Below are 13,889 nucleotides of genomic sequence, written 5' to 3'. Positions count from 1 at the left end.
ATGTCTTTTGGTTTTTATTTTGTGTAGCTGGGTTGTTGTCTCATTGACATACAGCACATATCTTCTTCTTATCTCATATATATGTGCTGTTTGGTTTTTTTCGGTTTTTTTCCCATGGCATTGTCAGTTTGTTTAATAGACGTATGAGTTTGAATATCCCTTTGGTAACTCTTGCCTCTCTTCTCTAATAAAAGAGTACTTTTTCATCCAAAGAATGTATACATACTGTAAAGGTCAACTTACAAAATGTATGTATTTGTGGTTAAAATATATTGCAATATTTTCAGTTTGTGTGTCATGGTTTACAAAGCCTTTCAACATGGAATAAGCTAAGACATATAAACTATGCTCTGTAAGGTCTTTTCCAGATTTACACATGGAGAGAATAGAGGCAATCAAATTAATAAATTGTGGGTGGTTGCATTTATTAACAAGAGGCTCTCAAGAGCCTGAATCACTCACCTGTATTTCAGAGGAGAAGATTTTTAAATGTTAGCAAACTTGATGAACAAATTGTGTAAAATTGTCTTTAAAGGGCAATAACTCCTTAAGGGGTCAATTGACAATTATGGTCATATTAACTTTTTTGTAGATCTTACTTTGCTGAACATTATTGCTGCTTACAGTTTATATATATTTATAATAATATTCAAAATAATAACAAAAAACTGCAAAATTTTGTTAAAACTACCAATTCGGTGGCAGCAACCCAACAATGGGTTGTTCGATTCGTCTGAAAATTTCAGAGCTGATAGATCTTGACCAATTGAACAATGTCAGATTGCTCTAAAAGCTTTAGTTTTTGAGATATAAGCCAAAAACTGCATTTGACCCCTATGTTCTATTTTTAGCCATGGTGGCCATGTTTGTTGATGGATCAAAACTTCGGATACAATTTATAAACTAGATACCCTAAGGAACATTTAGTTAAAGTTTGAAGGATATTGCCCCAGTAGTTTCGGAGGAGAAGATTTTTGAAATAGTTTACGACGACAGATGACGACGACAGACGCCAAGTGATGGCATAAGCTCACATGGCCGGTGAGCTAATAATTTTGAGAGAATTTAAAGTAAATGAAAATTTTACATTACTGGTGATTATGTTCTGAATAAAGTGCCATCCCCCATACAAATTAATCTGTAACAGCCCTAATTTAAAGTAGAAATACATTTTTTATGTAGTTTGTGTTTTAAATATCAATCCATAATTCAGCTGAACTTTGGACGTATTTTTCATTATGAATATTATGAGTTCCAATGTCCCCATGTTGCACATAATTTATATTTCCAAGGGGCATAATACTTTTAAAAAAGTTAATTGGCCACAATTATAGAACTTGTCTGAGATATTGCTGACCTATAGTATAAGCAGTCAGGGGACTTACTTAAATGAGTGATTTTTTAAATCACGGATTCAAGTAACATTGTGTCCACAAATGTTGGAAGTAAGAGTTGTTTTTCTTGAATAATCACCTATTTAAGTAGTACAAATAAATCACTAGACTAAGTAATATAATGTTATTGTAGCTTTAAATATACAATACAAATGATCCAGGGACTAATTGTGTTGCTAAAATTATCAGAACCAACATCTGTGTTGATAGGATGACCTGTCATGTCAGGTTATGACCTTGTACTGAATCTGGTATAATGACATGAAAAATCACTTGTTTAAGTATCATACCTCTATTTTCTTTAAATAATCAACAAGAGTGCACACGCTGAAATGTCTCGCCTTCTTTACTAATCATTGATATTATGTTGATAGTCCTAAATATAAAGCTTTATTACAACTGTCACATAAACTTAACATTAACCAAGTAACCTTAACATTGACCAATGAACCATGAAAATGAGGTCAAGGTCAGATGAACCATGCTAGGCAGGCATGTACAGCTAACAATTCTTCCATACAACAAATATAGTTGACCTATTGCTCATAGTTTAAGAAAAACAGACCAAAACACAAAAACTTAACACTGAGCAATGAACCTTGAAAATGAGGTCAAGGTCAAATGAAACCTGCGTGACTGCCAAATAGATCATAAAATATTTCCATACACCAAATATAGTTGAACTATTGCATATAGTATTAGAAAAAAAGACCAAAACTCAAAAAACTTAACTTTGACCACTGAACCATGTAAATGAGGTCAAGGTCAGATGACACCTGCCCGCTAGACATTAACACCTTACAATCATTCCATACACCAAATATAGTAGACCTATGGCATAGAGTATAAGAAAAACAGACCAAAACACAAAAACTTAACTATAACCACTGAACCATGAAAATGAGGTCAAGGTCAGATGACACCTGCCAGTTGGACATGTACACCTTACAGTCCTTCCATACACCGAATATACTAGACCTATTGCTTATAGTATCTGAGATATGGACTTGACCACCAAAACTTAACCTTGTTCACTGATCCATGAAATGAGGTCGAGGTCAAGTGAAAACTGTCTGACGGGCATGAGGACCTTGCAAGGTACGCACATACCAAATATAGTTATCCTATTACTTATAATAAGAGAGAATCTAACATTACAAAAAATCTTAACTTTTTTTTCAAGTAGTCACTGAACCATGAAAATGAGGTCAAGGACATTGGACATGTGACTGACGGAAACTTCGTAACATGAGGCATCCATATACAAAGTATGAAGCATCCAGACCTTCCACCTTCTAAAATATAAAGCTTTTAAGAAGTTAGCTAACGCCGCCGCCGCCGGATCACTATCCCTATGTCGAGCTGTCGCAGGCTCGACAAAAATCACTTCTTTAAGTATTATTATTTTAATTACCCCCACTAATTTCAACATCCCCGAACAGTGAAATTTTGATAGCGAACAGTAAAATTTTATTACATAATCTGTTAGATGAAACCTTGAATTTTACAGGAAAATTACTCCCACTGCTGGGAAAAATCTGTTTAGATAGTATCAGTTTATTATGTAAAGCCTTTGTTATAGCATTTTTTCAACAAGTTTTTCAACAAATATAGAATTTACAGCTAAATGATTGCATCAAAGGCATAAACCTTGCTATTTAAAAGAAGAAAAGGGTTCATTTTTTCCAATTTTACTTATAATAAGATATAATCTAAACCTATATGTTTAAAATTTTGGTAAAACTACAAAATCACAATTTGTGATAATATTTCAAATTTGCTACTTAGATGAGTGATTTTTAAATCACTTATTTCAGTAAGTCCCCTGACTGATAAGTTTTATAAATATCGGCCAAGACTTGTACCCAAGAGAGCGCTAACAAGGTCATTTTCCATAAATTTAATATCTCCAAGGGGCATAACTCTTTTTAAAAAAGTCAATCGGCCACGATTATAGAACCTGTCCAAGATATTGCTGATATTAACCTATAGTATAAGTTTTATAAAAATCTGGCAAGAATTGTACCTAAGAGAGCACTAACAAGGCCATTTCCCATAAATTTTATATTTCCAAGGTGCATAACACTTTTAAAAAAGTTGATCGGCCACGATTATAGAACTTGTCCGAGATATTGCTGACCTATAGTATAAGCAGTCAGGGGACTTACTGAAATGAGTGATTTTTTAAATCACTGATTCAAGTAACACTGTGTCCACAAATGTTGGAAGTAAGAGTTGTCTTTCTTTAATAATCACCTATTTAAGTAGTACAAATAAATCACTAGACTAAGTAATATAATTTTATTGTAGCTTTAAATATACAATACTAATGATCCAGGGACTAATTGTGTTGCTAAAATTATCAGAACCAACATCAGTGTTGATAGGATGACCTGTCATGTCAGGTTATGACCTTGTACTGAATCTGGTATAATGACATGAAAAATCACTTGTTTAAGTATCATACCTCTATTTTCTTTAAAAAATCACTTCTTTAAGTATTATTATTTTAATTACCCCCACTTATTTCAACATCCCCGAACAGTGAAATTTTGATAGCGAACAGTAAAATTTTATTACATAATCTGTTAGATGAAACCTTGAATTTTACAGGAAAATTACTCCCACTGCTGGGAAAAATCTGTTTAGATAGTATCAGTTCATTATGTAAAGCCTTTATTATAGCATTTTTTCAACAAATATAGAATTTACAGCTAAATGATTGCATCAAAGGCATAAACTTTGCTATTTAAAAGAAGAAAAGGGTTCATTTTTTCCAATTTTACTTATAATAAGATATAATCTAAACCTATATGTTTAAAATTTTGGTAAAACTACAAAATCACAATTTGTGATAATATTTCAAATTTGCTACTTAAATGAGTGATTTTTAAATCACTTATTTCAGTAAGTCCTCTGACTGATAAGTTTTATAAATATCGGCCAAGACTTGTACCCAAGAGAGCGCTAACGAGACCATTTTCCATAAATTTAATATCTCCAAGGGGCATAACTCTTTTCAAAAAAGTCGATCGGCCACGATTATAGAACCTGTCCAAGATATTGCTGATATTAACCTATAGTATAAGTTTTATAAAAATCTGGCAAGAATTGTACCTAAGAGAGCGCTAACGAGGCCATTTCCTATAAATTTAATATTTCCAAGGGGCATAACTCTTTTAAAAAGAGTTGATCAGCCACGATTATAGAACTTGTCCGAGATATTGCTGATATTAACCTATTGTACATTTTTTATAAAAATCTGGCAAGAATTGTACCTGTGAGAGCTCTAACAAGAAAGGATGGACTGACGGACACACAGACGGACGGACACACAGACGGACGCACAGTATTTCCATGTCCCCTGCAATGAGTTACGCGGGGGACAATAATTTACTCATCAAATCAACATTTATAAGCTAACAGTTACTTTTACATAAAATAAAACATGAGGCCTACCTGAATCTGTCGTTTTAGCTTGTTATAATCTTTGTATGTGTCTAAAATAAAATAAGATATAAATGGCAAAATTTATATTTTCATCATCTGGTACCAAAATCTGGTACATTTTTATGAGGTGATTTAAACATATGACATACAAATGCAAGAGGAAAATACCCCAAAAGATTTGTAAATGCTGCAAACATAAATGCTCATCAAAATTTTAAAAAATCCATTGATTGGCATGTATTTGACGCACTTTTTCCAATCAAATTTTAATTGTTTTTAAGTCAATATGGTTCAAATTCAATTGCACCTTTTTAATTTAATTCAAATTAAACATGTTTCAGTGTCTGGTGTAACTACATTGTATTTTTTGTCATTTTGGGGTTTATTTGGTAATAATGTTATAGGTTACACCAGAACTGAAAGTGTGCGCTATATTCACTCTATACAATAGGTTGTTTATACTGTTTGTGAATTTTGGTTACTAAGAAATATAGGTACATGTAGTGGCCACAACAATCTTAATAAAATTTGTTATAATGAAAGAAGACTTTGTTGTGGATACTACATCTTATGATAAATTCAGAAATTGTTAAGAAACTAAGGTTCCAACTCACGTCAGCAAAGTTGACCTGATATGAATTTGGCTATTTTTTTAGCTCCTCACCTATTCAAGTACAAACCATGGATTTCAAATTTTGGGCTTCAGCAGCGTTCCCAATGAAGATTAGTCCGGAAAAGCGCTTTGGACACACCAAATTTGTACAGAGTTATTTTTATTTTGTTTATATATAACTGCTGACTACCATGTTAAAATAATAAGTTTTTGAATTACTGCTGTGTTTAAGAGTAACAATAATCATTACCTTGTATGTTTTGTGGAGCTGCATCAATGTCTTCCTGAAAAAAGTATCAAAAAGATATAATTTATGTAGTGTAATGTGAAAGTAATAATTCTTTTACCTTAAATGTTTATAATATCTAATACGACAAATATTTCAATCATTGTCTATTTGAAAATCTAGAATTTTTTCAGATGCAATATAAAATATTAGAAATCTCCCATATGCATTTGTATATCTTTTATAAAAATAAACAAATTAACATGATATACAAAGTTTTAGTGAATTTTATCATGAAGTTTCACATTGAAAGTTTGCAGGCTGAATGCTGTTGAAATGTACTACAAAGCACCTTGCACTTTAGGCAAACAATATGTATATACAGTCACACAGGAAGTCAACTACCAAATGAAAACCAGAAGTTAGTGCAGATATCTAAGGTATCCGGTCGTTCCGTCCCCAAACCGATCCGGCCCCAAGTCGATCCGGCCCAAAGTCGATCCGTCCCAAGTCGATCCGGCCCACGTCGATCCGGCCCAAAGTCGATCCGGCCCCATAATAAAATATGAATAAACTATATTGACTTTGGAGGATTTTAACAGTATAAATGGATTTTGCAAAAAGTATCGATGATGGATGACAACAGGTAAGTGAAGTATTGGTGTACCAGTCAAAGAATTATTTTAAATCGATAAGAAACTGAGTGTGATTGTGTCTGTTTGTATAGCAGCTTCAACATTTTAATATGAAGTTATTTTCCATGATAACTTTAATGTCATGGTGATTTTTATTTTATTTAATTCACACACATAATCGCTAAATAAATATTTACAGTCCAATGGAACCTATAAAATTTAACTCATCATATAATGACTTGTTTAATCAAATCATTAGTCTATAATTGGTTTGTTTATTCAACAAAAACAAAGTTTGTATTTATCAGCTAGGGGATCGGCTTGTACCGTTGTGTATGTAACTATTTGTTATTACACAGGATGAAAGACTTGTTAAGATCACAGTCAATTGAAAGAAAATGCTAATTACTGCTGATTAATGTTGATGTCTGTTGATTGTACTAAATTCTGTTATATACGTTTTTATTATAATTATACCCAATAATCTTGAAAACTTGTAATGAAAACATAATCAACCTACTTGTTTTATACTCATCTAAAGAAAATATTTGTCAAAGGCCATTTTTTTTACCGTACACCTTTTACATTATAATAAAATTCATAAACATTTATGAATTGCAATTAATATATATCTTTATTTTTATTCCTTATAAATATATTTTTTTATTGGGGCCGGATGGACTTTAAATATGGGCCGGATCGACGTTGGGCCGGATCGACGTGGGACGGATCGACTTGGGCCGGATCGACGTGGGGCCGGATCGACATGAAAGCATATCTAACATGTCTAACTGATGCATGAATTTTTTTTTTGTATTTTATTACAATTTCAAGAACTTACTCATCAGAAATACTTACCTTTTTAGGTTTTCTATCATGCTCTGCTATAAAATCAGCTTCCCATTTCTTCAGATTTTTTTTCAGTTTTTGAGCTTCATCATAACTGCTTCCAGACATCCTGTTTCATTCTAATTCATAATCCTTGTTTTATACATATATATCTGAAAACTATAGAGTTAGTTTTAAAATACATGAAATGTTGACCTGTTAAATTCCTCTTTAAAATTAAAATATACAGGAGAAATATAACAGATAATTATCTTTCTCAGACTTAAACATGCTTGAAGGTAAACTTTAGACAAATAGCCACTAATTTTTTGTACTTGTAGTTACCTTGTCATGTCCATTTAATTTCTAGTTTATTCAGTTCTTTATACATTTATATCAATATCATGTAATAAAACTTTCTAATAGACCAATACTTGTTCTTTTTAGTGTAACCTTGCCTTTTACAGATCTTTTACAAGAAAATTGTTTTCTGTCTATTATATAAAAGAAATATATATTTTCAAGCGATTTATTCGATGTACTGTAATTTGTAGGATGGATGGGTGGATGGTTGTTTAACGTCCAGTGGCAAATTAAATGCATATTCAGGAAAAGAACATGTTAGGGCAATATGAATTAAAAACCCTGCTTTGTACTATACCTAAACATTGAGCCATATTGATAATGTACTAGTTCACAAGGTAATAGTCTGCAGAAAGACATGTCACCCTACACAGACACATTATTCTGTCTCAGAGCTGACTAGTCTTGGCTCTTAAATCTTAATGCCATGTGCTTAGTGAAGAAGCAAATAACAATTATACAGTCTTTGGTCAGACCACCCAGGGGTTAGATCTCACGACCTCCCATCCTCAAGGGGAACAAGAGACCACCAGAACTGCTAAGGAGACCTAGCTGTTTCATTGGCAATCATACCAAGTTTTCAACGTTTTTGTTTAGTGTTGTTGGTTCTTCCATTTTAGATGCCACTGCAGCTATGGTATCTTTTAATTTATTCACAATATTTCTTAACTGATTGATTGAAAGCTGCTTGCTTAACGTCCAGTGGCAATTATTTCATGAATATTCATGACGAGAACAAATTGCCTATTAATACAATTGGTAGTTTCTTTAGTGAATTACCTTATAACCAGTGTACGTATATTTATGTTCATAATATAATTTTAGTAGTTGATAAATCTGTTGGAGTGGTTTAAATCATTAAAACCAATTTTGTCAACAAGTTCTTTTTCCCGCAATATTTAATTCAACTTAACTGGTTTCCTATTTTAAAATGTTGATATCCGTATGTAAAATTACAATGAAACCAGATTGTAGAAAATAGTAAAGTGTTCATTTTCAATGATAAAGTGTTGATTCTATTTTTATGAACTTAATTTACTTATCGTGTGATTTTTAGACTTGTCTAAGTTAACTTATAGATGATGCATTTTTTCTTCCATATATTGTATTGTGCTTGATTTTCATATGATGAAGACATAATCTTTCAATCAGTTTAATTGAGGTCTGGAGCTGGCATGTCAGTAATCGCAGTGCTAGTATAGTCCTTCGTTAATTGGCACTGTCTACGGTTACATGGAAATGTAACAATAATAATACAATAATTATTCTATTATTGTTACATTTCAATGTAACCTTAGCCAGTGCCTTGTCATTTTGCTTAGTTTCTTCTGTTACCTATTCTGACATCGGACTCGGACTTCTTTTAAACTGAGTTTTGGTGTGCGTATTGCTGTGTGTTTGTTTATTCTACATTGGCTAGAGGTATAGGGGAAGGGTTGAGATCTCACAAAACATGTTTAAACCCGCCGCATTTTTGCCGGGCCTGTCCCAAGTCAGGAGCCTCTGGCCTTTGTTAGTCTTGTATGTTTTTTCTTTTCATGATTTTAGTTCATTTATATGTTTCGGAGTTTCAGACGTCCATTTTCACTGAACTAGTACACATTTTTGTTTAGGGGCCAGCTGAAGCCCGCCTCCGGGTGCCGGATTTTCTCGCTGTGTTGAAGACCCATTGGTGGCCTTCGGTCGGGTTGTTGTCTCTTTGACACATTCCCCATTTCCATTCTCAATTTTAACTATAGTGAAAAGAATTACAATTGTAAAGGTAAAACATCATACTATGGTCGTAACGTTGGTGTTTCATGTTTTGTTTAGTTTTTAACATCTTATAGGTAAGAAGATGTGACTGCAACTACTTTAATAGCTGTCAAATTCAAGACATGTTCACCGATTTGACTCAAAATCACATATATGATTTATAACATACAAAAACGTAAATTCCAATTTCAAAAAGTCTAAAATAAACATTGTTGAAGGCCGTATGGTGACCAATAATTGCTAATATCCACTTCATCTGAACTCTGGTGTGTGGTTGTCTCATTGGCATTCATACTGCATGCATTTCCTTATTTTCATATTGTCATAACTGAAGCAGTGTAACCAGAGACATGTGTATATATGTCTCTGGTGTAACAAACATATTGGAAAGCATGTCCTGATTATACATGCGCTAAAACGAAGGAGATTGCGTTTTAGAAATTTAGCATCTTGTGGTAGATATTACGGGGCGCCGAACGGGACTCTTGTGGTTTTGTACTCGAAATTCAATTTTGTACGGACAAAAGTGAGTTTTGTTCAACAAAAATGAGCTCAGTTTAACAAAATTTGTAGCATACTACAAATTTTAAATTTTGTCATACAAAATTATCTTTCTGCGGACAAAAGTTACTTGTGTCATGACAAAATTCATTTTTGTTTCACAGACTTTACTTTTGTTACCTAATTTGAAAATTGGGCGACAAAAGTCAATTTTGTGTTAAATTTTCACTTCTGTCTAACAAAACTCGATTTTGTCTGCACAAAAAATAATTCTAATTACAAAATCACAGGATGCTAATTTAATCAACATGTTAATAACGTACAAATTCAATTTTGTCTCACAAAATTGACTTTTGTGTTTTAATTTCCATATCAGGTAACAAAAGTCAATTTTGTATGCAAATAAATTCATATTTGCATGCCTATTTGACAAAATTGAATTTTGTCTACAAAAATGAATTTTGCCTACAAAAAAGAATTTTGTCATTACAGAATTGAAGTTCTCATAAAACAAGTCTGTATCACATAGTTTTGTAAGACAAAAATGATTTTGTTATGACAGAATTGAATTTTGTGTACACAAAATTGAATTTCTGATTACAATTAGTTCAAGTCCCATTCGGCGCCCCGTAGCTATACTATCATCTATTCTCAACATGTATGCTAAAATCCAAAAGACACATACAATAAGGGTCGACACAGGAGTTTTCATTTCCCAAATCCCGTTTTTTTTTTGTAATTCTTCCAACTTCCCACCTTTTTTCTTCCTTTTTCCCAGATTCCACTTGTTTCACTCCTTATTTCCCGTATCCCCACTTTTTTTGTAACCATTAATGATATCCCACATCTCAAACTGCGTATCAACCCCCTTATACGTGAACAAAATCTTTCCAATCACTTTAATTCAATGGAAACATAACTTAATTATCGGCCAAACCTAGTGTTACCAACATAACCCGCAACAATAACAGCAATTGATGCATGCGTTCAGATACAAATTGACTCCGGCTACTTGTACAAATCTGTATCTGTACCTATATGAATACGTTGTGAATACCAATACTGGCTTTAATACAACGATGACAACAAATCCATATGCGTACTGATTGTATATGGTTTTGATGAGCAGTTAAAGATTTCGGATTTTTTCCAAACTGGTTTAAAAATTTTAATATAATTTATCATTTATACTATATTATACAAATGTCCCGCAGAACAAATAATCTTCAAATGTGTTGGAGGATAACTGATAGCCTGAAGAAGTAAAGACGTGAATCAACAGGCAAAGTATGCCGAGTTTCAGTAACTACGAGCATCATACTATATTCATTTACAGATGCTTCGGAAGTTTGGATCTTACTTACATACTGGCCGTCACATCCTTTTATTCTAATGAGATGTTGTTTATAGAGCTCGTAAACTAAGATACGATCCATATAAGTATATTGACCGTTTGAAAAAACTTATTCTTAAAGGCTGTTGTAAGATCAATAAAGTCTTTGTCGGTAGTAGTCTGATTTTATTTTCAATAGTTTTTACACAACTTTATATGTATTGCTATCCAGGTATTGACACTTATGGCTCGACCCCCTCTGATACTTATATTTTGGCGTTACATTTGATATCGACAAAGACGATATGCAATACTCAATAGTCAATACTCATATATCCGCGATCGGATCCTACACTGTGTAATAAACGGATACAGATATTCCATATACACTGGGACTAAAAGATCAATGTATTAGTCCCAGATATCAGGAACATAACATATATATTGACATAGATTATATACTGTTCCCAGCAGATATATACCACTTCTCATTTATTCACGAATAAAGCATTGTATTCATAATGAATGCAGTTTCTAAGATTTTAATTAAGTTATCAAAACCACATACATATTCATTAATATGTATAGGGGCCTCGGTGGCCGAGTGGTCTAAGTAGTTACTACTGTAATCACTAGCCAGTCAACACTGAGGCCAAGTTGTGAGTTCGAACCCCGCTCGTGCGGGTGCACTCGACTCCAATCTTAATTGACTAGGATTGTCAGTTTTCTTATCGAAGGTCGGTGGTTTTCTCCAGGCACTCCGGTTTCCTCCACCAATAAAAACTGGCCGCCACGAAATAGCCCAAAAGCGGTGCTTAAAAGTGGCGTTAAACATGAAACACAAAAATCAAATCAAATCATTAATATGTATCTGTAAAAATATTATCAAATATAACGAATAACCACTTTCCGGGACTGACAAATTCATGTAGATATAAATAAGAAGATGTGGTATGAGTGCCAATGAGACAACTATCCATCCAAGTCACAATGTGTAATAAAAAGTAAATAATTATAGGTCAAAGTATGATCTTCAACACGGAGCCTTGGTTCATACCGAACAGCAAGCTATAAAGGGCCTCGGCCAAAAAAGACTAGTGTAAAACAATTCAAACAGGAAAACCAATAGTTTAATCTAATCTATATAAAAAAAAAACGCCGGAGAAACGAGGAAGACTTATGACGACAACCACTGAACAACAGGCTCCTGACTTAGGACAGGTGCATAAAAATGCAGCGGATTTAAACGTTTTAACAGGCGCCAACCTTCACCCTAACCTGAAACAGTGGTATAACATTACAACATAAAAAGACAATAAAATATCAATTGAAATGGCTTAACTCGATCAAAAGACAATACACAAAACAAGTAAGAAGTTGTTTTATTTGCTTTGTTAATTACTTGTTGATCAAGTCAATTCAATTCAATTCAAAGTTTTATCTATTAAACTAAAGTTTTAGGTCAAATGTGTTTCACCTTTTGAAAATTCCCTTATGATTTCATATAAAAACACATTTTTAATAAAAAATTATACTGATAATAAATGTAACAGTAAATTTGGTCCGGTAGTAAAATTTGTCCGCCGGACTTTTTTTCCTAGGTAATCAAGTCCGTGACCATAATTTTACTAGGAAATTAAGTCCCTGGATAAATTTTCCTAGGAAAATAAGTCCGTAGCTAGTAAAATATGTCTGGCACCTATTTTCCTAGGAACATTTTTATATTTCTGTATTCTCCTTTTTTGTATGAAAAAAGTCCCTTTAGAAGTTTATTTCTTAAGACATTACTTAAATTAATCAATATCAAAATCAAGAAAGGAACATTTGTGATTATGTACATCATAAAAGTCTGTGATATTAATTTTTCCTAGGAAAAAAAGTCCGTTTAATTATTAAAAAACACCCATATTTTGATATAATAGTGAAATATCAATGCACAACTGTTAAACAATTTAAAAACATATAAGTTACAAATTCCATTGTTTACATGTAAATTATTTCTTTCATTACAAAATTTCCTATAAAAATAAAGGACATGGACGTTTTTACCTAGGAATATTAGTGGCCTGGACATGAATTCCTAGGAAAATTAGTCTGGGCGGATAAATTTTATTAAAAGATTAATGCACAACTGTTTAACAGCATTGAAACATAATTAAAAATTCCATTGTTCACATGTAAATGATTTCTCTCATTACAAATTGTCTTATCAAAATAATGAACATGGTTGTGTTTACTTGGCAATATTAATGGCCTGGACAGGATTTCCTAGAAAATTTAGTCTGGGCACATACATTTTATTAAAAGATTAATGCACAACTGTTAAACAACATTAAAACCTAAGAATTAAATATTCCATTGCATGTTTACATGCAAATGATTTCTTTAATTACACATTTTCCTATTAAATAAAGGACATGGACGTTTTTACCTAGGAATATTGATGACATGGACATAAATTCCTAGGAAAATGAGTCTGGGGACATAAATTACTGACATCGGACTAAATATACTAGTAAATTCTGTAACCATGGACTTTTTATACTAGTAATATTTGTCCGCCCGGACACATTTTACCAGGACTAATTTATCACTTACACCAACACAAGCTCTAGTGATTTCTCTCTCTCTCTCTATATATATATATATATAATAAGGGTATTCAATCATTTTGAAAATTTGTTTTATAACAGAGACATATAATACGAGTATAATGCGTGTATTATATGTCTATTGTTATAATAAAAAATAACCTACACAATTTTGTCCTAGTTTGAGAAACGCGGAATAA

The 13,889-nt window shown here is 32.5% G+C and overlaps 1 protein-coding gene across 1 annotated transcript in view; it reads right to left on the bottom strand.

Moving 5' to 3' along the window:
- The window catches only part of LOC127700466 (ATP-dependent DNA helicase Q4-like), a 243,950-nt gene extending 239,060 nt beyond the window's left edge, over nt 1-4,890 (bottom strand). Inside the window, exon 1 of the mRNA XM_052203957.1 lies at nt 4,854-4,890. The gene's annotated coding sequence lies outside the window, so the exon portion shown is untranslated. The remainder of the gene's footprint in view (nt 1-4,853) is intronic.
- Between the last annotated feature and the right edge of the window lie 8,999 nt (nt 4,891-13,889).

The sequence above is a fragment of the Mytilus californianus genome, unplaced genomic scaffold, assembly GCF_021869535.1.
Source record: "Mytilus californianus isolate M0D057914Y unplaced genomic scaffold, xbMytCali1.0.p SCAF_5, whole genome shotgun sequence".
Classification (NCBI taxonomy): Eukaryota; Metazoa; Mollusca; class Bivalvia; order Mytilida; family Mytilidae; genus Mytilus; species Mytilus californianus.
Note: the sequence above shows the minus strand (reverse complement) of the source record. Positions and strands in the feature narration are given on the sequence as shown.